A 24,655-nucleotide genomic window follows, 5' to 3' on the forward strand; every position below is an offset into this window, starting at 1 on the left:
AAAAGTTTAAAATTCTCTATATTCATAAGCTTCAACTACAACTTGTTTCTACACTCAAAAATAAGGAGGAAAAGAAAACAGAAACAAGACAACTGACGACAAAGCTTCTTTTCCATGAAGTAGATATACTGTCGAGAATGTTAATGACTTAATGACATACTAAGAGTAATTAGATGTCAATTATGGTGAAAATTTTAATGGTGTAAACCCCATACCAACTTAAATTTTGGATATTGAATCCTCAAATTTAAAATAATTGTTTACCATTACAAATTACTTTGGATAATCAACTATGAGAATAAATTTTAATGATATGTGGGGATCACTGTCTTTTTCTTTTGATTTTCTCTTACTTGAAAATTGAATAAAAATTCAAATTTGTATATAATTTTTTTTTATTTTAAAACTTTTTAGCATTTAAAATTACTTTTGAAAACCTCTAAAGCTCTACCTTTGTTAGTGATCTTTTAAGGGTATATAAATATTGTTTTGATTTTTTACTTTTTAAACTTTTAGCATTTAAAATTATTTTTTAAAGTTATACCACATTTTAGTAGTTTCTTAAGCAGTTGGATCCCTTGGCAGCTAACAAAGTTAGTTTTTTAAGGTTGTATTTTTATTATAGGCTTAAATTTTAAATTGGTATTTAAATTATACCATTTTTTTATTTTAATATTTAAAATTTTTTTATCACAAAATAGTGCCTAAACCACGTTTTTTTCCCAAATTGGTATTCTTATTTGTCAAACCGTTAAATATATTTTAAAAGAAGATTAACCCACAAATTTGTACGTACATTATGTATTTTTTTTATTTTGATACCTCAATATTTTTTTGTCACAAGTGATACCTAAACTATTTTTTTCTAAGTTGATATTTTTGTTAGTTCAATTGTTAGTTATAACCATTAAGTCTACTTAAAAAAATTAATTAAAATTTGACATGTGGTAAAAAAGACAAATTGTTATTTTTTTCTTATATGTTTCCTTTTTCTTATTTCTTTTTTCAGATCTAGATCGTTGGTTGAACCAATCAAACCATTAGTTCTCGATTTGATCAGTTCATCGGTTCGATTAAATAAATTATTAAAAATTCATAAAAATAAAAATTCAAAATAGAAAAAAAAATCAGTTCAATTGGTTTTCTTAGCTTTGTTCAATCAGTCTATATCTATTCACAGCTTAATCGCTTCAACCCCTATCTTCGGACCAATACCCCGACCATTTCTAGGTACAGTTTTGGAAACACTGTGATCAATGAAATAACTTTTTCAACCTTGTTAGGTAGAACAAGCGAGCGATTATGTTCAAAAATAAAATTAATCGCCAACCTCTCTCAACCTCTGAAAGGAAAATTTCGAGCATTGCTATTATTGTCAATTCGATCATTGGTTCAATTCTAAAAATATTGATCTCAATATAAATTATTAGTTTATTATATATTAAGTAAATTTTTATTATAATGAAATATTTTAGTTAAATTTTCAGTAAAATATTTGTTATTGTTACCTGTTAGTGTAAAAATTATAAAAAAATTATTATATAAAATCAAATGTGTTAAATAATTATGTTATAAAAATAACATATTAAAATTTAATTGTTTTTATTCTTAAAATAATTAAATAGAGAAACTTGATTTTTAAAAGTTTGAAAAAAAAAGACTAACAAAGGCTAGTTCTTCATTGTTTTTGAAAAGTACTTTTGAAAAGTGTTGTGGAAAAGTTCTTTTGAAAAATTTGAGTATTTAGTATTACTGTCAAAAAAGTGCTTTTGAAGAATAAAATGTCCATTTTCGACATGATATTATAAAGCAACAAATATGTATTTAAATAATGTTCAAATTAGTTAATATTATGATATTTTAGCAAAAATATAAAAATAATTTATTATAACTTATTGTTAATATTTTAATATATAATATTAATTTTAAATATTTATAAGTAATTAATATTAATTATTTATTAAATTTAATTAGAATATATAAACTATATTTAAATATTTAAATATAATAATTAAATATTTGTAATTAGATATGGACACAATTGTATTATTATAAAAATTATTTTTTTATTTTTAATTAATGCTTTTAACACATTTGTATTATTTTATTTTAAAATGTATTTGAATATATAACTCATATTAGATATTAACATAACATAGAAAACATAAACCTAACAAATTAAAATATTACATATATTTGGATTAAAGTTTTTAAAAGGGATAATATTTATATAACAAATATAAATACTAAAAATTTTACAATAGCATTTACAATTTAAAGTGAATACATTAAACTAGAAGCTATAGCATCTCTTGTTAATTCCATTTCAAAACCACTTGAATTGTTTGATTCACCGTCATCATCACCATCATCATCGTCGTTGTCATCATCATCACTTTCTCGACCATGCGTATTTTCTGAATCAATAATATTCTCATGGTTTAATCCTAAAACATGCATATAGGATTGCTAAATGGATCTTGTTTTGGGCGGGGAGAGTACATAGTGCAACAATATCACTACATAAAAATCAATTAGAAAAATAAGGAAATACTTACAAACCTAATTGTTCAACAACTGTTAAGAAATGACCCCAACAAGTATACCGCTACGGAACAAGACCGAATCTATTCCCATGTATATCAAGCAATGCAACTACTAGCACTAGAAGTTGTGTAACCAAAAAATAGATCACAGTGGGAGATCTCTAAGACTGGATTCTGCAAAAGCATAGCCAAAGGGACAAACTGTCAAAATATGCAGAGACTGAAGGAAAGAATTAAAGAAAACAAAATATATCCTCACATCATAAAACCAATTAGCTTGAGCCACCAAGCATCTCCTACACTTTGTTTATAGCCTCCAACAGCCCATCTAACAAGATATGCAACTTGTGAAAGAAAAACAAGTAGGGAAAAGATGATAACAGGCCACAGTAACAAATATTTCCTCCTAAAACGAAATCCTACAAGAAAGTAATCCCATGTTACTTTATAAGAAATGAAAACAACTTCAAATAAAACCATTAACATACAATAATCAGAAAAAGAAATTAAACTTATAAAGAATGCAAGAAGTCAAGAAATATCATAAACCCCTCTTCTAATTTTCTTATAGACTTGGGGTTATGTAACATTAAAGATTGCTGAATTCTACAATAAGCACTTAGCAAAGTTCATTAGATACGTCCAGCAAAATCTAAAGCACCAACGAGATAAAAGTCGTAAGAAAAAACAATGAACAAACAACTGAGACCCTGCTGAATTATGGAAAATTGGAACTACAAAACTACAAAGATAAAGCAAAACATTACCAGAAAATCTTCATCACTTACCTATTTTAGGTGCAGTATACTGAATGAGAAGGAAAGCGATCAAATCAACAAGAGAGATCAAACTCCACTTGAGCAATGAAGCTTCAAGAAAGACAGAACAGGTAAAAACTATTAATTAATTGATGACAGAGCATATATGTATTTGTATATGCATACACACGACAAAAAAATGCAGTTTCAAACAGTAACTCATAAAAGAAATAAATGATCTCAACATCAGTAGAGAATTTTTCTTGTTGGGAGTCTTCTATGTAGAGCATTCTGTAAGTTATCCATTTACAGGTCTCTCAACTTATAAAATTTAAAATTAACACTCTATGGCACTCTACTAAAACCGTGCCTCGAAGCTCATTAACAAACCAACCTGCCCCTCACCAAAAAGAATACCAATGAAGTTTTCACTTTTCAAGTGACTTTTAACTGCAAAATCCCTTCTACCCTTCTTACCTTATCAGGTTCCAAAATAACAAAGACTGGATGATGTCCTGTGTCACAAGCTAATTTTAAACTAGGTTCAGGTACCCAGAAATTAGATTTTTACAGTCTCAAAAACTTGAAACTTACAATTGATACTGGTCTAGTTCAAAGAATGACCCCTTAAAGTGAATTTTCCAAACAATATATGAAAAGAACAGAAGGTTGCATATAAATGCAAAGGCTAGTGTTCCCATTATGAACTCATGAGCAACAGACAAAATCCTTACTCTTAGACAACAGTTTGGATAATAATAAAAAGGGTCATTTAGACTCTCCTCAACTTCCTAAGACACTCCCTTATGGAATTCAGACTTGGTTATTTCTCTATGGGACATAGCATAGCTCAAATTATACTGATAAACACGAGCACTCTAAGACATAGCTCAAACAATGATTTTAAGGAGAAAGAATTTCTGTAAAATAAGTCAATTAATTTCTATAAAATTTCTGTAAAAATCAAACCATCAAAAAACAACTAAAAACTACTAAAGCATAATGAATAATTAAAGAGAAGAAGAAGAAAAGAAACTCACCGGCGGAAGAGGAACAAAGAACCAGAGAAAAGAACTTTGAAAGAGAAAATGTGAAAAAAAAGGGTATAGCCAAAGAACCAGAGGAAAGAATGTTTTTTGGGAGAAGACAAGTTAAAAATGGAAATTATCAGCCAAAAGCACTTTTGGCTGAAGAAAAATTAAAATTTTCAACTTTTCCATCTACCAAAAAATATTTTTTTAAGCTCAAAATTATTCTGAAATAATGTTTGTTCTTCATTACTTTTAAGGGAAAATGATTTTTCTTGCAAAAGTCTATCTGAAAAGCAAAGGAGAACGGAGCCTTAGAAGACTAACAAGTCAAGAAAAAAAAAAGTAAAGAGTTCAATTTGTATAGCGGAAGCGATTGTGCCAAAAGAAGCTACAAAAGAATAATAGAAAGAGCGCTCGCAAAGTGTTTGAGTAAATACTAATGAAATAATTCAGGAGTGAGTACAAATGAGGGGAGGCTCTCTATTTATAGATGAGCTCCCAAAACCGACGGTTAAGATACAAATACATCGACGGACGAGATTAATCATATCATTTTATTTTAAGAATTTACAAGATATGCCATATCAAATCTAACTAAATGAAAAAAAAAGCATACGATAATTTAGGTCTGGGGCTTGATTTAGGTTCCATGTCATAGTTGCAGTTAATTATTTAGGTTAAAAATTCATTTTCCAATAGTGGATTATTGATTGAGTAAGTAACAGTATTGAGTTGACATAATTAATAAATTAACTTTATTTTCATAAGTTTAATGGTTCAAATAATTTGGAATCGCAATAAAATTACACCACTAAATTTCTCACGATAATTACCACCAATATAATTGTATCGGAAAAAAAAATTACTGTTGCATTTTATAAATTGTTTATGTATAATTTTATAAAGTACTGCTTCACTAATAAATAAATAAATAAATAGAAAATTTAAACTAAATACAAATAATTTTCATCAGTGATGTGAGATAACATATGATTTATTCACAATGCACAGAAGCATTGAATATAAATATTTAATATTTATATTTTATCAATTCTATCTATAAATATAAACATAGTAGAAATAACTTTTCACCCAATCCAAATATTTGGTTTCAACAAATTGGTAGTTACTCACTTCTTCATTGATATGAGAGTTCAACCACATTCAGTTCATTTTTTTATGAATAACTTAAAAATATTATTTAATTATAAAAATAATTTGGGAGAAAAATTATGTATGAAAATGACTTGTTTGTTATAGCAGTAGTTAGTGCCGTTTGACCAATTGGCGGCACTATCCCTTTTTTCCCCCTAATCATGACCCAATCATTACTTTTTTTTTAAATTCCTCTTGCTCCCGCCATTGTGTTAGACAACATCCGTATGTATTTTTTGAAATAACCGTGAAAAGTTTGGTTATTCATAGTGGAGAAAAAAATGAAACAAAAAATTTAATGGGTCTTGCCAGTCTGGCAGGGGCATCAGTCCAAATTTTTTTTTTTAAATTTTTGTCAATTCGTCGGTGTATCAAGCGGCACCAACGGTAAGTTGCCAAGGAAATTCTTTTTAAATGTGTGCCGCCAGTGTGTCAAGTGACACCATTCAAAATATATAACCCCATACCGGCCAAAAAATGGTATCTGTTGAATGCTTTGGTTTTTATTGAATTTTCGATATCCGTTTAAAAGAGAAAGAAAAAAAAAAGAAAAGGGAAGATTTGTGTTTAGTAGGAGTATTAGAATATAGGAAGTTGTTAATTAGTTATGAGTCTAGTAAGGTTGTTGAGAAGTTTAGACTAGTCCACAAAGTCTATAAATACTGTAAGTTGAGAATTCAGAAGTAAGCAATTTTGAATACAAGAGAAAGAAATTCATTTTATCCTCTCGTTTATTTCTGTTTGGCTAGTTCTTTCATGGTATCAATCGCCATTTGATTCTGGATCTTGTCTATCATGGCTTCCGCTGATTTCGTAACTGGTGAGTCTAGCTCTGCAGTATTCTCCGGCGATCGCGTCACGACCGGTCTTCCTCGGCATGAAGTGGTTAAGCTTGATGAAGGCATCTATATTCAATGGCGCAAATAGATCAAATTAATAGTGGATTTGCGTGCTCCAAATCTGGCAGCACAGGTGTTCCTACAGCAAGATAGGCTTCTGACTTCATGGTTGTTATCAACTGTAAGTACATCTCTTCAATCGTCATTTGATGATGCATCCACAGCGTGTGATATGTGGAACATGGCGATAAATTTGTTTGCGACTGACACTGGTGCAAAGCAGTCACGCATTCGGCATGAGCTTCATTCTTTGAAGAAAGGTAACCTTTCCATTAAAGCTTATGTTGTTAAAATTAAAGATCTGTGTGCTATGTTAGATGCCTCTGGTTCTCGTCTCTCTGATGAATAGAAGATTGAGGTGATGCTCGCGGGATTACCGTCAGAGTTTGAGGCAGTTATCTCCTCCGCTAGGCTGTCGACAGGTGTTCTGTCGTTACAACGTGTGGTCGATGCTCTAGTTGATTGTGAGAGCCGTCAAGCTCAGGTGTTGCAGGAGGTAAGTTTGAATGCAAATCTGGTTGAGGATGCGCCGTCGGTTGAAGGAGGAAATCGTGGCGGCCGTACGTCTGTTCGTGGCCGTGGCAGGACCTTCCGATCTCGTATTCAATGCCAGATCTGTAGTCGTTTTGGTCATGTAGCTCAGAAGTGCTACTATCGTTATCATAGAGAGTCGAATAATCAAGGGGATCCGTCGGGTGTTGAGAGAGCCGCATTTGGACCATGTGCGCAAGAAGAAGATGAGCAGTATGTGGCTCCTTATCCCAAAAGCCAAAGAACAATTTATGGACAAGGGAACTATGCAAGTCAAAATAGGAATGGTGGTCAAAATTGGAGTGCTAGCATGCAGAGTGAAAAATTAGCACGTAGGCCACAGGTGTCATATCCAAATGAGTATGGCCGGCCATATGGAAACCATTTTAAGCCAAATTTGCGTCAGTTTGGACATGATAATGGGCCTGGTTTTAATGGCGATGGGAATAATGGAAATGCCTCATTGAATTTTATTGCTGGAAATGGACGGTGTGGGTTGCAAGGGCCGAATGTGGTAAATTCCACTCATGGGCCGAATATTGACCCAAATACAAACGGGGTTCCGTCGTCTAATTTTGTTCAAGTTGATCAAAGTGATCCCGGCTCACCTGAACCGTTTGGCGTTGATAGAGTTTTACGATTTACCAAACCGTGTGCTCGGGTTTGTACTGGGTTCGAACCATGTATTGGGCTTCCTCGGCTAGGGGACTTACATGCATCTGATTATTCTGATCCTTCAGAATCTGGCTCTCATGTCAATACTGCTCAACTTGGGTTTGGTACTAGTAAAGATGACCCATACGTTCCCGTGCAAGGTGGCACCACAACTTGGTATCCTGACTCGGGAGCTAGTCATCATGTCTGTCGTGATGTGTCAGCTTTACGTGATGTCACGCCATATTCAGGTACGTCATCTCTTTTAATGGCTGATGGTACTCCTGCGATAATTTCGTCAATTGGTACTGCTATTTTACATACTCAATATAAGTCGTTGCGATTATGAAATGTCTTATGTGTGCCAAGTATACGGAAAAACCTCTTATCCATCTCACAGTTTGCTCGTGATAATGGTGTGTTTTTTGAGTTTCATCCTAACCATTGTGTTATTAAGGATACGATGACTCGGGAGACATTGCTGACGGGCCGCATTCATGATGGACTTTATCACTTTTCTGTGCCAGTGGGTTCTACTCCGTCTACGGTTGCTCCATTTGTTGCTCATTCGCAAGTTCCACATGTAGTTTCAAATAATAATGTGTTTGCTTTATGGCATAATCGTTTAGGCCACCCATCAACTTCTGTGGTCAAAACAGTTTTAAATAAATGTAATGTTGCTTTAAGTAAAAATAGTTTGGATGGTATATGTACTGCATGTCAAAAAGGCAGGTCACATAAGTTGCCATTCTCCCATTCGACTACTAGCTACCGTCCTTTTGAGTTGGTTGTTTCTGATCTTTGGGGTCCTGCACCTGTTGTATGTGGTGATAAAAGATATTATGTTTCGTTTATTGATATGTGTACTCGGTTTACTTGGGTTTATCCTTTACGTCAAAAAGCTCAAGCACTAGAATGCTTTACTCAGTTTCAATAGTTAATTAAGACACATTTTGGCAAGTCTATTAAGCAGTTCCAGAGCGATTGGGGAGGCGAATACCGTGGTTTTACGTCTGTCTTAGAATCTCAAGGAATCATACATCGACTAACGTGTCCGTATACTTCAGAACAAAATGGAGTGGCTGAGCGTAAGCATCGCCACATTGTTGAAGTGGGTATTACATTGTTGGCTCACGCAAGTTTGCCTCTGGAATACTGGGGGTATGCGTTTTGCTGTGCAGTTCATCTTATAAATCGACTTCCTACTGTTGTACTTCAAGACAGTTCTCCGTTTAAGGCACTATATGGACATGATCCGACCTATGATCATCTTTGAGTGTTTGGCTGCTGTTGTTATCCTTACTTACGTCCGTTTGTAAGGAATAAATTAGACTTTCGGTCTCAGCCGTCTACATTGTTGGGATACAGTCCTCGTCACAAGGGGTATCAATGTTTTTTACCAGATGGTAAGGTTATAATATCAAGGCATGTGGTATTTGATGAACAGAGATTTCTGTTTGCTGAGACTATTCCAGACAAGTCTATGTTGACGACCACTCAGACTAGTGCGACTGCTGTTCCTCTCGTGTGGCCGTCTTATTCCTCAACTCTTGAGCCTTGCATGATGACACAGTCTTTACAAGGGTTGCAATCTCCGTCTACTGATCCTGCATTAGGTGTTAATTTAGAGCAGTCTTAGTCTCGTGATTCTTCAGCTGATGTCGGGACTGGGTCGGGTAATCTCCCAGTTCATGGTTCGTCAGCTAATGATGGGACTGAATTGAGTGATCCTCTAGCAGTGCATGGCTCGGGATCATCAAGTGATAATTCTCATTCTACTATGAGAATGTCTGCAGGTGTTTCATCGGCATCTGATAGTCAGATTAGTAGGCCACCTATGGGTAATACTCACCCAATGGTCACTCGAGCTAAAGCGGGGGTTTACAAGCCTAAGGTTTTAAATGTTGAAGCTGTTGAACCGACTACGATTGAAGAAGCTCTGGCTATTGTTGAGTGGCGCGATGCTGCGCAAGCTGAGTATGATGCTCTTATGCGTAATTCCACATGGGAGCTTGTTCCCACTCCGTCTAATCGTAAGATCATTGGGTGCAAATGGTTGTTCAGAATCAAGAAGAATTCTGATGGTACTATTGCTCGACATAAGGCTCATTTAGTCGCGAAAGGATGTTCCCAAGTTCCAGGTTGTGACTTTAAGGAAACGTTTAGTCCAGTGGTCAAACCGGCTACTATCAGAGTTATTTTCTCTATTGCTGTGTCTAAGGGGTGGTTGCTTCGGCAAGTTGATGTGAATAATACGTTTCTAAATGGCGATCTGGACACTGAAGTTTTTATGCATCAACCTCCTGGTTATGTTCAATATGACTCACATGGTAGACCTTTGGTGTGTCGTCTGAAGAAAGCGTTGTATGGTCTTCGTCAGGCTCCTCGTGCCTGGTTTGAAAAGTTAAAAGGATTTCTACTCTCTGTGGGGTTTGTGGTATCAAAGTCTGATGCTTCTTTGTTTGTTCGAGTGGTATCAGCTTCAACATTGTATGTTCTGGTATACGTTGATGATATCATTATTACTGGTGATGTGCCTTCTGTTATAGAGTGGTTTGTTAAGTTGCTGAATAATAAGTTCTCACTTAAGGACATGGGTGATCTCTATTATTTTCTTGGGATAGAGGTTACTCGTTCTTCCTCCGGTTGTCTTCATCTATGTCAGAAGAAGTATATTCATGATATTCTCATAAGGTGCTCGATGGAAAATGCGAAGAGTGTTCACACTCCGATGATTAGTTCCTCTATCTTAACTAGAGATGGTGGGGAACGTTTGGAGGATCCAACTGAATATAGGAGTCTTGCAGGAGCATTACAGTATGTTACTCTTACGCGGCCTGATGTTGCGTATGCTGTAAATCGAATATGTCAGTTATGCATTGTCCCACTTCCATACATATGACCGCTCTGAAGCGGATTTTGAGGTATCTAGGTGGAACGATTGATTTTGGGATTGTATTTCGTCCGTCTACCTGTTTGTCATTAGTTGGGTATGCTGATGCAAACTGGGGTTTAGATTTTGATGACCGGAGATCTACTACTGGATACTGTGTGTATTTTGGACATTCTCCTGTCTCGTGGTGTACGAAAAAACAGCAGGTTGTTGCTCGGTCTACTGCTGAGGCAGAGTACCGAAGTCTTGCTGCAGTTACTAGTGAGGTTACGTGGCTTTTATCGTTACTTCAAGAGTTGCATGTTCAGTCTACTAGCATTCCTGATATTTGGTGTGATAGTTCTGGGGCGGTTGCAGTTGCTGCTAATCCTGTTCTTCATTCCAAGTTTAAGCACGTTGAGTTAGATTTATTTTTCGTTCGTGAAAAAGTAGCTAATGGTATTATTGCTGTTGGCGAGGTTCCAGCTTGTGATCAAGTTGCTGATGTTCTTACTAAACCGCTTTCACTTTCGAATTTTACTCGATTTCGGAGTTTTCTACAGGTGTTACCTGTGGAGAAGATGGATGAATATTAGAATATAGGAAGTTGTTAATTAGTTATGAGTCTGGTAAGGTTGTTGAGAAGTTTAGACTAGTCAAAAAAGTCTATAAATACTATAAGTTGATAATTCAGAAGTAAGCAATTTTGAATACAAGAGAAAGAAATTCATTTTATCCTCTCGTTTATTTCTGTTTGGCTAGTTCTTTCAAGGAGGGTAGAAAACAATGAAAAAGAAGAAAGATTTGTATTTTTAATTTTAAAAATCAAGCTCGTGTTTATAAGGTTAGTTTCTAGTTATTTTGTATGAAATTATTATTTTTTAATAGGAGCTACTATTTTTTTCATTTTTAATTTATTTTACAGATATTGTATTGAAAATGAATAACCAACTCTTCATATACGTTCAATTCAAGATTATTTTACAAATACTGGATGGTTGTATTTTTTAATCTTGCCAACAAATAGGAATGAGGTTTAGTAAGATGCAAAAGTTGAAGATATGAAACAAAATATATTAGTGCAAAAATAACTCAACATTGTGAGAAGAGGATGTTCAGACTATTTTACAAATTTATAGTTTCGTCAAATCATATCAAATTTATCGAGATGAAACTTGTAGATGATGAAGATGTTAAAACAATGGTTGCATTTTGTTACTCGACAGGGAACGTAAACGCTGAACCAATATTTTAATCATTTAATTTTATTATTTTAATCAAAATTTTATTAAATTTTTATATAAATTTTAATAATATATGTTTTACATAATTTTCTTAATTAATTATTATATTTATTTTTGTGGGATTACATAAAAAATAGTATATTAAATCTAAAAAAATAATCTTAAAACACTTCCATATCTTTTTCTCGTTTTCACTCCATTCTTCTAACTCGCGTTTCTTCTACTACAAAGCCTTCTCCACCACGACCACCACCATATCCACTTTCGCCTCAACTTTTTCTATCCCGAGGTAGGGTCCCACCGTCGAATAGAAATCTCGTCTTCCTCAAGTCTCTTTCTCATAAATACCTCTTCTTCTTCACCCAACTACCCCCTCCTCTTCTCCTCCTTTAACTTCCCTGTAAGAACTCACTCAAAACCACATTAAACCAACCAACTATTCCTTATTTCTTCTTCTCTTTCATTTTTTTTTCAAAACCCACATTTTTATTCTCAAGAAAAAAAAGAACAGAGAAAAGGGAAACTGAGCTGCTTTTAATTGATCATGAACAATTTTCTTCTCTTTACTCTCTTCTTCCTATTCTGAAACCTAAACCCTATCATTTCACTTTCCCCTAACGGTCTTTCTCTCCTCTCTTTAAAATCAACCGTCGACCTACCCGCCGGTCACGACTCACCTTTCACCGACTGGAACAAAAACGACGCCACACCCTGCCGTTAGTCTGACATTTCCTGCATAAACATTACAGGCTTCCCCGACCCACGTGTTGTCGGGATCGCCGTTTCCGGTAAGAATCTCAGGGGTTATATTCCGTCAGAGCTTGGAACATTAATTTACCTCCGAAGTTTGAATCTTCACAATAATAACTTTTACGGTTCCATACTGGGCCAGCTGTTCAACGAAACGTTGCTTCACAGCTTGTTTTTGTACGGTAACAATCTTTCCGGTTCGTTGCCTCCATTGATTTGCAATCTTCCGATGTTACAAAACCTTGACCTCTCCAACAACTCGCTGTCGGGTTCTTTGCCTGAGAATCTTAAGAATTGCAAACAGTTACAGAGGTTGATCCTAGCTCAAAACAAGTTCTCGGGTCAAATTCCCGGTGGGATTTGGCCAAAAACGAAAAACTTAGTTCAGCTCGATCTTTCCTCCAATAAATTTAATGGGTCGATTCCCATACCATCAGGGAGTTAAATTCATTGTCGACGACTCTCAATTTGTCTTACAATCACTTGTCTGGTAAGCTCTCGAAAACATTAGGTGACTTGCCGGTTACTGTCAGCTTTGATCTCAGAAACAATAATTTAAGCAGTGAAATACCAAAAACTGGATCGTTTGCTAACCAGGGACTAACGACATTTCTAAACAATCCTCTTTTATATGGGTTTCCTCTTCAAAAACCCTGTACAAACTCCAACATTAGTCTTTCAGGAACTCAAAGCTCGAGCCGTAATAATTTAAGCGAAACTCAAAAAAAAGGTCTTGGACCTGGACTAATTTTGTTAATCTCAGCAGCCGATGCCGCTGGACTGGCTTTCTTAAGGTTGATTATAGTCTACATTTACTGGAAAAGGAAAGATTCGTCAAATGGTTGTAGCTGCACTGGGAAATGCAAATTTGGTTAAAGTGATAGAAGAAAACTTTGTTCATGTGCTTGTATCAATGGGTTTCAAAATGAAGATTCAGAAAACGAAGAGCATGAGAAAGGGGAGAGATCGGCGAAGGGAGAAGGAGAGTTGGTGGCCATTGATAAATGGTTCAACATTGAACTGGACGAGCTGCTTAGAGCGTCAACTTATGTGTTGGGAAAGAGTGGGCTTGGCATAGTTTACAAGATGGTCCTTGGAAATGGGGTCCCTGTAGCTGTACGTCGATTGGGTGAGGGTGGATTAGATCAGCAGAGGTACAGGGAGTTTGCTGCTGAAGTTTAAGCCATTGGGAAGGTTAAGCATCCCAATGTTGTGAAGTTGAGAGCTTATTATTGGGCTCTTGATGAAAAGCTTCTTATTAGTGATTTAATCTCCAATGGCAATTTGACCAATGGCATGAAAGGTTAGCTTCTCTTTTCCCTCTTCTTCCACCCAACTCTACTATTTCCTTATTCTCCATACTTTTTTTATTGTTTTTTCAAAAATCTGTCTTCCTATCCTTCAAAAACATCATCCAATCAATCACAATTTGATTTAAGTTTTTATCATTATTTAATACAGTTTGCGTTCTTTTTTTATTATATATTTTTCTATGATGTTGAAGGTTCAACCCTGTTCATTCCTAACATTAGTTGATACATTTGCTTCTTTTAATCGTGTGTTTGTTATGTTAATAAAATTTAGTATTCCTTCCCTTTCTCTTTATTTGGTAGATTTAAAAGCATAAATAATGGCAATAATAATAATAATAATAATCTAACGTTGGTCATGCTTAATTATGATGATCTAGAAATGAAGTGGTCCAAAGTGGGCGACCCCTTATGAGTGTAATTACTCACCCACGGGGACTCATTAGGCCTGCCAGTGTAGTCCCTTTCCGTTACAATTATACTCTCATAGTGCGGAAACTTTTGTTAAAGATCTTCACTTTCCGATCTATTATAAAGATGTTGTATTTTAAAAATATATATTTAGAATAAATATTATTTTTAAAAAGATAAAAATGCATGCATAATAAAAGATCTTTTGAAGAAGAAACCACCCAAAGCGGGAATGGTTTAGTATAAATTTAGTGGTAAATTACAGTAGAAAATCTAGTAATTTTTGCTTCTCTCTTATTTGTTAGTGAGTTTGACAGATTTGTAGGTTGGTACGGTTGCTTTTAAATGAGTTGTATACCAAATGGTAGGTCCCTCAACAGTCACCTTTGGCCTTGTATGATATGGTTAAAAAAAGAAGTCAATTTAGTATTATCTTTTTAAGTTACCATACCACACATGTTACGTAGAAGAAAAAGAGTTTAGAAACTCATTTGATATATCTATAAATACACGTATGATTACCCATTTTCATTTTTTTCCAAATTATGTAGTTTTATTATGTCGCTAATAAAAAAATTTCAAGCAGAAATGGTCAGCCACCAACAAACCTTACATGGTCAACAAGGCTGAAAATCACAAAGAGATCCGCTCGTGGCTTGGCCTACCTTCACGAATGCAGTTCCAGGAAATTCGTTCACGGCAACGTTAAACCCTCCAACATCCTCATTGACCATTAATTCCATCCCTACATTTTTTATTTTAGCCTCAACAAACTCATCACTACCGGCAGTGATCCCTCTTCCTGCGGTGGCTTCATTGGCGGACTTCCTCACAAATCGATCCAAACCGAACGAACCAACATCTACCGATCGTCGGAGGCTCGAGCCATCGGTGGTCGACCCACCCAAAAATGGGATGTCTATTCATTTGGAGTGGTCTTACTTGAACTACTCATCAGGAAGTCCCCTGAGCTATCTTCGACCACATCCAGTTCTATGGAAATTGCAGACCTGGTGAGGTGGGTAAGGAAAGGACTCGAAGAAGAAAACCCCTTGTCGGATATGGCAGATTCGATGTTATTACAAGAAGTACATGCCAAGAAGGAAATGTTAGCTTTTTTCATGTAGCGCTTGCATGCATTGAAGCAGACCCTGAGATTGGACCCAGGATGAAAACTGTTTCCGAGAATCTTGAAAGAATTGGAACATAAATTAACAGCATATATATATCCTTGTTTTGTCTTTTGTCTGTGAAATAACATGGTATACTGATTTTTGTTAGGGGTGGAAGATTAACTATATTCATTCCTCTAAATGGTTTTCCAGATTAGGCCCAAAACTTTCTTGAAAATTCAACTGTCCCGGGAGAGCCAATAGGAGACAATGTGTCCTTTTTTGGCTACAATTTTTTTTTTGTAATTTTAAATTTCTGTTTATAGTGGGATGTGATTGTAATAATTTCTTTCTTTTCTAACAATTCAAGGCCACAGTGCTAAGGCATTAATTCTATCTATATAGGGTTAAATGCGCATTTCATGGGTTAAGTATATCATTTTTGTTAGATATTATTTTTCTGACATTAAGTTTGACCCTTTTACTTGACATTGTTGATCATATGGCAAGTGTATCCTATAAGGCCATGGAATTTGAGAAGAAAAATCTAGTACTCAGATTTTATGTTTTTAGGAAAACTAGTACTCGGATTTTATGTTTTTAGGACAATAAATAAACCATGAGGGAACTCGCCGGTTAGTTGGCAACTTCTAACTCTTAATAGAAAAAGTAAATATAGATGAAAGTTGAAACTCAATCATTCTAGACTTGTAATGAAATTAAGAGTATAGTCTTATTAGAAAACTCATTAATCTAACTTAACAATTATAATCGACATTCAATACTTATACTCCATAAATGAATCACTAACAAAGTAGAAAACTACCCTTAACTACTTAACTAACAATGAATTGCTCTTAATTAATTCAAGTTACTTAGTTACTTCTAATATTCCCCCTCCAGACTCAATAGCAATCACATTCATCTTAGCATGAAAAAAAAAAAAAACACCTATGGTTAACGGTATGGTCTACTTGATCATTCCCAAGTACATAGTTGACCTGAAGTTGTTGCTGAGCACCTTGTCACGCACAAAATGTAAGTCAAGCTCAACATGCTTAACATGAGCATGTAGCACTGGATTTGCTGCCAAGGACACCGTGCTGGAATTATCACACCAAATTACTAGTATGCCTTTAATCTTCATACATATTTCATCCAGCGGAGAACGAAATCATGTCAATTCGCATGTTACATTAGCTACACTTCTATACTCAGCTTTTGAGGTGGCCAACACTAATTTTTGTTGGGATATGGCGTTGTATGTGTTGGTATAACAAAATCAAAGTTGAATTCTTCAGTCTTTGGTGATCCCTACAATACAATACAATGGGATCTGAAATTATTCAAAGCAAAGCAAAGATAAGAAAAAAAACTGTCAAGTTGATTTAGATTCAGGGTTTCTTTTATATACTGAACTTAGCATACAAGTTTGGAACGAGGTTTATGTCAGTAAAGCAAAGTTAAAACAAATCCAAAAAAGAGGAATGATGAAACCACCCCCACAACACCTTTATTTCTTTTCCTGCAACGGCCATGAAAATAATAGTTCAGTAAGAAAGGTATCAATCATACAAAGATAATGGCACAGTATAAAGGCCAAATTAGGAGATCATTGATTATGGATGGACCCAAGCTAGCAAGCAGTGATATTTCTTTACTTTTAAGAGTAATTAGCTCCCCACTCCCTTCCCCTTATTTTGGTTGATTTAATTCAAGCAAAAAAGAAGAAGCTAAAACCCCATATTCCTATCCTTTCTCTCTCAATTTTCTTCTCTTTCTTTCTTGGCTTGCATTGAAGAAAAACAGGTTGGTTAAAGTGCCGCCTCATGAATGTGTAGTAAACAAAGTCATTGTCACAAAAAGACATGGGCAATTGCTCTAGAGTTTGCAAGAACAAAGATGCTATAGACATGAATCTTAGTGCCCAAATTCACTCCTCCATTAAGAAGAACATTTCCAGAAAGGAGCACTCCATTGTTGAACTCGGTACTAGACGTCAGCCATCATCAATAGAATAAGAAATCAGTTGTTGAGACTTGAGTTTGTTCTCTAACCTGGCTTTCTTAACCTTTCTTTTCTTTTCTTTTTTTGTCATCAATGGATTATTACATTATGCAGATCTTTAACCTTTATTGTTGCCTGGAAACTAATTTACTCAAGTTTTTAACATATCTAACTGAAGTGTGCCTATCATTTCTATGCAAGTAACATAGAAGAGAAGTTTTTTGATTCCATCCAATGGTTAGAATCTGACAGTGAAGATTTCTTCAGTGTGAATGGTGGTGAGATTTTCCCCAATTTTGTTGAGACAAACTATTTTCATTTCCTCATAATAATAGCATTGCTAAGTTTCTTAAATTCAAAATCACATCGTTGCTTTTGACAAAGCTTAGTTTCATCCAGATTTTACTTTTTCTTGCGGAAATAGCCCTAAAAACCTGAAAACCTGGAAGGAAAATTCTCTCACAGATACAAAGAAATAACTAATTGAGTTATTTAGAGAGAGCTCTAATGATTATGATGATGATGATGCTGTGAATAATTACCCAAATATGAAAGATGAGTTGGAAGACAAAGCTGTAATGTTGAACAAGCTTCTAAAGTCAAGAAGCAAAAGTCCACATGAATCCATCTCCAACTCCATTGGCAGCAATAAAGCAAGATGCTTCCTTGGGGAAGAAAAACCAGCCCACGAAATATGAACTTTAATGAGATAAAGAAAGGGCTAATAAACCCTCACAATAACTGATATTTATTCTGTATAAATCTCTTGTAAACAATCTACAATCTACAATCTCATAATTGAAAATAGTTCAACTCTAGTTTTTTCTTTTTACTAGTGTGAGTGTGAAATTTAGAAAAATTAGCAAAATGGCACAAAACACATTATTAACAAATAACATCCATGTACATACCATTAAAATTTAACCATAACAAATACATAAGTGTTAAACAATGGTATAAAGATTGTTAAGATGGTTAGTTTGTTATAAAATCTGTTAAGTAGTTGGTTAGGAGCTATTATTCCCATATGTGTATATAAACCTCATCAATGTGTTTATTCAAAGATAAGGAATAAAGACTAAAGAATTATACTATACTTTATCTTTCTATTCATACATATTTTGCGTAGTACCTTACATAGTATTAGTCGCCTAGTCCTGGTACGTACTTCCGCTTTCGCATTATGGCACCATCAACCGATTCTAACTCTGCTGATCCTATGAGTCTATCGTTTTCCAGTGCACTCCTGGTTCAATCTTTCCCTCGTCATGACACGGTGAAGCTAGAGGAAGAAAATTTTGTCCAATGGCAACAACATGTCCTATTGATAATAGATGGATATGAGCTACAAGGATCCTTGGAGGGTGTGTTGTTTGCCCCACCTAGGCTCGTCGCATCTCCAGAAGGTGCACTTACTCTAAATCCAGATGCATCTGTGTTTAATCAACAAGATAAGTTGTTAGCTTATTGGCTCTTTTCTACAAATAGTTCGTCGCTTCTATCATACTTTACATCTGCTAAATTTGTATGCAAAATATAGAGCACCGCAAATCGTCTTTTTGTTACTTTAATTAGTGCGAAAGTTTCTCATATTAAACATGATCTTCACTCTACAAAGAAGGATGAGTTAACTGTAAAAGAGTATATTGCGAAAATAAAAAATATTTGTGCGTTACTTGCAGCTTCTGGATTGGCAGTGTCAGAAGCCGAAAAGGTAAAAGTTATTTTGGCTGGCCTCTCGTCAAATTTTGACGTAGTGTTGACCTTGGCTTAGTTTTCGATGGAGTCTCTTCTTTTTCAGCGATTAGTTGACGTTCTTATGGATTTTGAAAGTCGACAAATGCGAGTGACGTGTGAGGTTCCAATGCATGCTCATCTAGTTGAAACGCCTATGGTTGTTGCGGTAGTCGATTCAGTTTCACGCGATGTACATGGAGGACGTGCTACAGTAGGTTCGCAAGGGCGTGGTTTTCGATCACAAATGCAGTGTCAAATCTGTAACAAATTCGGTCATGTGGCGCAGTGCTGCTTCTATCGTTTCAATTGCTCCTACGACGGCCTGAATGCTTCCACCAGGACGCGGTTTTCTTCTTCTACGCATAATAGACAAGGGCTACAAGGTTCTGGTTCGTTGGATAGTTCTGGATCTGGTGGTGATTTTTTGGGAGGCTAGATACCATTTCAGAATCGAGATGTTTATCCCCCGTAAGCTAGGGATTTTTACCCTAATGAAGTTGGTTATGGGATTGGATTTGCTGGTGGATCAAATGGTGCTTGGTTTGGGTCTATTGGTGGCCCATCTGAATTTTATGGTAGGCGTGATATGCAGATAGATGTGGGGCATGCTTTGGGCCAACGATATGCACAGCGTGTTGGGCCTTCTGCTGTAGCACACAGGCCGAGTTATGCAGGCCAATTTTGTGGGCAGCATACTGGGCAGTGTTTTGGGCCGAATGCAGGCCAGTCTCTTGGGTTTGTTAGTGAGAAAAATAATGGGTAACATTTTGGGCCAAATGTAGGCCAGTCTCTTGGGCCTGTTAATGGGCAGAATAAAAGGCTGAATGGTGGACAGGTCAATGTTAGTCAAAACTTTGGACTCAGTTCACTTGGGCCTAATGCTAATTATGTTAATCTTGAAGGCTCTATGCGAAATAATGCTTTTGAAGTTCCATGGCGGACTAAACTATGAGCCCGTGTATTTGATTTTGATTCCTCACAGTGTGTTGGGCTACCCCGAATTCATGAATTTTATGTGTCTAATTTTTCGGATGCCACACAATATGATTCCAAATTTGATAATACTAACTCATGTGTTCCTGTGCCGATAGGAATCTTATTATGGTATCCAGATTCAGAGGCCACTCATAATGTGTGTCAGAATGCGTCTAATTTAAATGCCTCCACTCCATATATAGGTATTTCTTCTCTTTTAATGGGAAATTGGGCTCCCACTAAAATTTCTTCTATTGGGAATACTATTCTACCAACAAAAAAGAAGTTATTACATCTTTCTAATGTTTTGTGCTTGCTAAGTATCCGAAAAAATCTTATGTCTGTTTCTCAATTTGCTATTGACAACAATGTATTTTTTGAATTTCACCCCTCTTATTGTGTTTTTAAGGACATCCAGACATAGGAAATTTTACTGCGGGGCTAAGTTCGTGATTATCTCTATCAATTTTCGACCGGTTCGTCTGTTCTTTCTGATTCAATTCCCTCTATTAACAACACTGAGATCCAAGATTATCGATTGAATGATGATGATGTCTTTTCACTGTGGCATAAAAGGCTTGGTCACCCTTCTTCTGTGATTGTTAAACTTGTACTTTACAAGTGTCAAATTGTTTCAAATAAAAAATGTTTTGATAATGTTTGTGTTGCTTGTCAGAAAGGGAAATCAAATAAGTTTCCCTTTCACACTCTACCACTGAATATATTGAATTGTTTGAATTGGTTGTCTCTGATTTGTGGGGACCAACTTCTGTTGACTGTGGCGGTAATCTGTATTATGTTTCATTTATTGACATGTGTAATCGTTTTACCTGGGTTTATCTGATTAAACATAAATCTCAAGCTTGCCATGGGAAGACTATTAAGAAATTTCAAAGTGATTGAGGCAGTGAGTTTCGTACTTTTGCTTCAGTTATAGCTAGCCATGGGATTCTTCATCGTCTTTCCTACCCTCATACTTCAGAACAAAATAGTGTTGTTGAACGCAAACACAGGCACATTGTGGAAAATAGTCTTACACTTTTGGCCCAGGCTAATCTACCTATAAATTATTGGGGCTATGCATTCTACAGTGCTGTGCATCTTATTAATCGATTACGCACTTCAGTCTTGAAAGGTTAGTGTCTGTATCAGAATCTTTATGGTCGTGAGCTTAAGTATGATCACTTAAGGGTGTTTGGTTGTTGTTGCTTCCCGTATTTACGTCATTTTATGTCACACAAACTGGATTTTCGCTTATAGCCATATACGTTTTTGGGGTATAGCTCTCAGTATAAGGGTTATCATTGTCTCAAACCAGAGGGTAAGGTTGTTATTTCTCGTCATGTTGTGTTTGATGAATGTCGATTTCTGTTTCATTCATTTGCACTGCCCACTATTCAGTTGTCTTCTCATTCTCCCACATATATTCCTGTTGTTCGGACTTCTTCTGCCCAGTTTACTGCAAAACCCAGTAGTGCCACTGTCCAGTCATCGATTCTGCCTCCTGATCTAGGTTGCAATTTTGACCGATCTGTTATGGTTGAGTTACCAGATATGTGTCATCCCAGTGAGTTCATCTTAGTTGGTTCACAGGCTAAATGTGAGAGTAATATAAGGAGCATTGTCTTTCGAGTTCGTCTACGGAAGCTAGTCCGATTGGTCAATCCAGTATGTCTCCAAATATTCATTCTCTTCTTGCAGAAAATACTCATGCTATGGTTACTCGGTCTAATACACAAATTTTTAAGCCTAAAGCTTTTTCAGTCGACGTTGTAGATTTTGAGCTTCGATCTGTTGAGGAAGCTCTTGCTCATACGGATTGGAAATTCGCAGTTCAAGTTGAATTTGATGCTTTAATGGCCAACTCTACCTAAGAGATGGTTTCTCTACCTCCTGGTCGGAAAGCAATTGGATGCAAATGGCTTTTCAAAATTAGAAAGAATCCTAATAGGTCGATTAGTCATCAAAAACCATGGTTGCTTTCAAAGGGGTGCTCTCAGGTTCGTGGCTGTGACTTCAAAGAAACGTTTAGCCCAGTGGTCAAACCTGCTACTATTCAAACCATTTTTTCTGTCTCTATGACTAATGGTTGGAAACCTCGTCAAGTCGATGTAAACAGTGCCTTTTTAAATGAAGACCTGACTGATGAAGTGTTCATGCAGCAGCCTCCAGGATATGTTCAATATGGTCCAAATGGTGAGCCATTGGTGTGCCATCTGACAAAGGCTTTATACGGATTACAGAAAGCTCCCCGTGCTTGGATTGAAACATTGAAACAATTTATTATCTCTGCTGGGTTTGTCTTGTCTAAAGCTGATGCCTTTGTAATAGCCCAATTTAGACCCTAGTCGGAACAGTAGTTTTGGGACCACAAATTTGAGTTATAAAAATATTTTAATATTATTTTTGGTGTCTACAACATGTTAATTTATATGTTTGAAAATTTCGTGTGAAAATTTTATCGTTTGTGTGCTCGATTTTATAAAAAGACTTAATCGTGTAAAATGCAAAAGTGGCTAGCTATTTGTTAAAGTGCTATATTGCTATGGCTTTTATAATATGGGGCCCTTATGTTGATATTATACCATTGAAATTATGAGTGGACTTTTATGGACATGGTTAGTTAATTATTAAAGTAATTTCAATAAGGTTAAAATGGTAAATGGTTTATTAATATGTATTAAATAAAAAAAACATGAATTTAGTCTTTAGTTCATTTTTATTTCACCAAAATAAGAAAAGAAAAAGGGGTTTTAAAGCTTTTGTACATTCGGTCTTTGAAGGTTTTGATTGAGGTATGTTTTTTATTCAGTTTTTGATAATTTTTATGTTTTTGAGATTGTTGCTTTGAACTCTATCTAGCCCATGTCACAATTTTTGAAATTTTTAGTGATTTTGAGATATTCCATGGATGAATCCATGAGTTTGTGTTGATAGTTGGTGAAAAATGAAAGATATTGTTGGGTTTATATGTTTTGTATTGTGATTTTTGATGAATTTGCTTAGTATGGACTAATTTGTGAAAATGAGAAATTGAAGGGTTAAAATGTGAATAAATGAAAGATATGGGCTTATATGAATTATATGAATATTCAGCCAAGCATGAGAAATATGAAATTTTATGTATTTTGTGATTTTATGAAATATGGACTAAAATGTCAAAAATGTGAATTTTAGGGGCTAAAGTGAAAAACACCCTAATTATGTGTTTGTGGTTTAAATTGAATGAAATGTGTTATTAAATAGCCAATTTTGAATTTATATAGATCAAGAACAAAAGAAAACGAAATTAGATATGGAGAAGTCGAAAGTGGTTGAGTAGTCGATTCCATCTGTTCGTTTTCGTACGAAGTAAGTTCGTAAGTAAATAAATGTCATTAAATTTGAATGTATATGTATTATAAATGTTGAATTTATTTTTAATGAATATATGTGTAAATGTCAAATTGTTTTAAGCATGGGGGAATTGTTTACGAGCTTGATTCGATTGAATTACGACATCCGAAAGCTCGTACGAACCATAGGAATAGTTAGGATACATATGTCATGACATAGGATTCCGATATGTGATATCGTGTAAGACCACATTTGAGATGTTGGCATCGATTTGAGATTTACGTGTAAGACTATGTCTGGGACATTTACATCATATATGATTTCGTGTAAGACCCTGTCTGGGACAGTGGCATCGTTATTTGATTACATGTAAGACCACGTCTGGGACGTTGGCATTGTATGAGTTTTTCGAGTTATCCTTATTGATTTTGAACAGTTCGACGGGCAATATCGAGAAATGAATGATTATGTAAAAATGTATCCGATTCAGGCACGTGTGATTTGTTTATGTAATTCAGAAATGAAAAGTGAGTATGTTTCAAATGACTATACGTGAAATACATGACAATGAATGATGCTTATGTAGTAAATTAAATCATATGAGAAAAGTGAATGTATATATGTTTGAAATTGTTTGTATTCGGCCTATTTGAATTGAATTGTTAATAATCTTATAATGATTTATTTGCTTATGGATTACTAAGCTTTCCAAGCTTACTTTGTTTGCTTATCCGTTGTTTTATAGATTTTGAAAGCTAGCTCCAAGCTCGGGGATCATCTAGGATCATCGTCACACTATCGACTATTACTCGGTATTTTTGAAGTTTGAAACTATGAACATATGGCATGTATAGGCTGCTTTTTATATGTTTGTTTTTGAAATTTGTATATAGATAGCGATGCGAAAATGGCTTGATTATAATGTTAAAGCTTGTGTGTATGTGGCTACGGCTTAAACTTATTTTGGAAGTATGTTTCTTGGTATATATGTTTGTGATGTTTGGTTATATGATTCGGCAATGAGAAATGGTAAGTATGATGTATAATCGACTTAATAGTTAGTTCATTTTGGAAGTATGAAATGTGGAATAATTTGGGTGGTGGATGATTGTATAATTTGGTTTAGTAATGAGGTAATATGATGGATATGTATTTGATTGATATTGGCTATATAGGTTTGGTTGCTAAATGGTAAGTAATAAATGTGTTTCATGATTGTTTTGGTTGATTGTTTTGGTACGGATCCAAATGGTAAATGATGGTTATGATTTAGGTATATTTTGGTTAGCTTTTAATGGATAGTTAAAAGTGTCAAGTTGATGTTAAT

At 35.1% G+C, this 24,655-nt stretch overlaps 3 long non-coding RNA genes and 1 pseudogene across 7 annotated transcripts; 2 read left to right on the top strand and 2 right to left on the bottom strand.

Annotated features, from left to right (window-relative positions):
* Positions 1-2,165: 2,165 nt before the first annotated feature.
* Positions 2,166-4,666, bottom strand: LOC121224170 (uncharacterized). Of its 4 annotated transcripts, none has more exons than XR_005921736.1 (5): positions 4,345-4,663; positions 3,335-3,415; positions 2,806-2,965; positions 2,563-2,720; positions 2,166-2,417 (listed from the first exon to the last, which is right to left on the bottom strand). It is a non-coding gene; the product is annotated as an uncharacterized lncRNA (long non-coding RNA). The 4 variants fall into 4 exon arrangements; XR_005921737.1 differs by having other exon boundaries at positions 2,180-2,417; positions 2,559-2,720; positions 4,345-4,666; XR_005921739.1 differs by having other exon boundaries at positions 2,231-2,447; positions 2,559-2,720; positions 4,345-4,666.
* A 7,613-nt stretch (positions 4,667-12,279) lies between these two features.
* LOC121224171 (receptor protein kinase-like protein ZAR1) lies at positions 12,280-15,694 on the top strand (annotated as a pseudogene).
* Positions 15,695-15,949: 255 nt separating this feature from the next.
* On the bottom strand, positions 15,950-19,472 carry LOC121224173 (uncharacterized). The gene is made up of 3 exons (XR_005921742.1): positions 18,957-19,472; positions 17,823-18,713; positions 15,950-16,587 (listed from the first exon to the last, which is right to left on the bottom strand). It is a non-coding gene; the product is annotated as an uncharacterized lncRNA (long non-coding RNA).
* LOC121224172 (uncharacterized) lies at positions 16,602-20,683 on the top strand. Of its 2 annotated transcripts, XR_005921741.1 has the most exons (4): positions 16,602-17,558; positions 17,680-18,686; positions 18,963-20,195; positions 20,402-20,682. It is a non-coding gene; the product is annotated as an uncharacterized lncRNA (long non-coding RNA). The 2 variants fall into 2 exon arrangements; XR_005921740.1 differs by having other exon boundaries at positions 17,453-17,558; positions 17,680-20,195; positions 20,402-20,683.
* The last annotated feature ends 3,972 nt before the right edge of the window (positions 20,684-24,655 follow it).

Source organism: Gossypium hirsutum, chromosome D12, assembly GCF_007990345.1.
Source record: "Gossypium hirsutum isolate 1008001.06 chromosome D12, Gossypium_hirsutum_v2.1, whole genome shotgun sequence".
Lineage (NCBI taxonomy): Eukaryota > Viridiplantae > Streptophyta > Magnoliopsida > Malvales > Malvaceae > Gossypium > Gossypium hirsutum.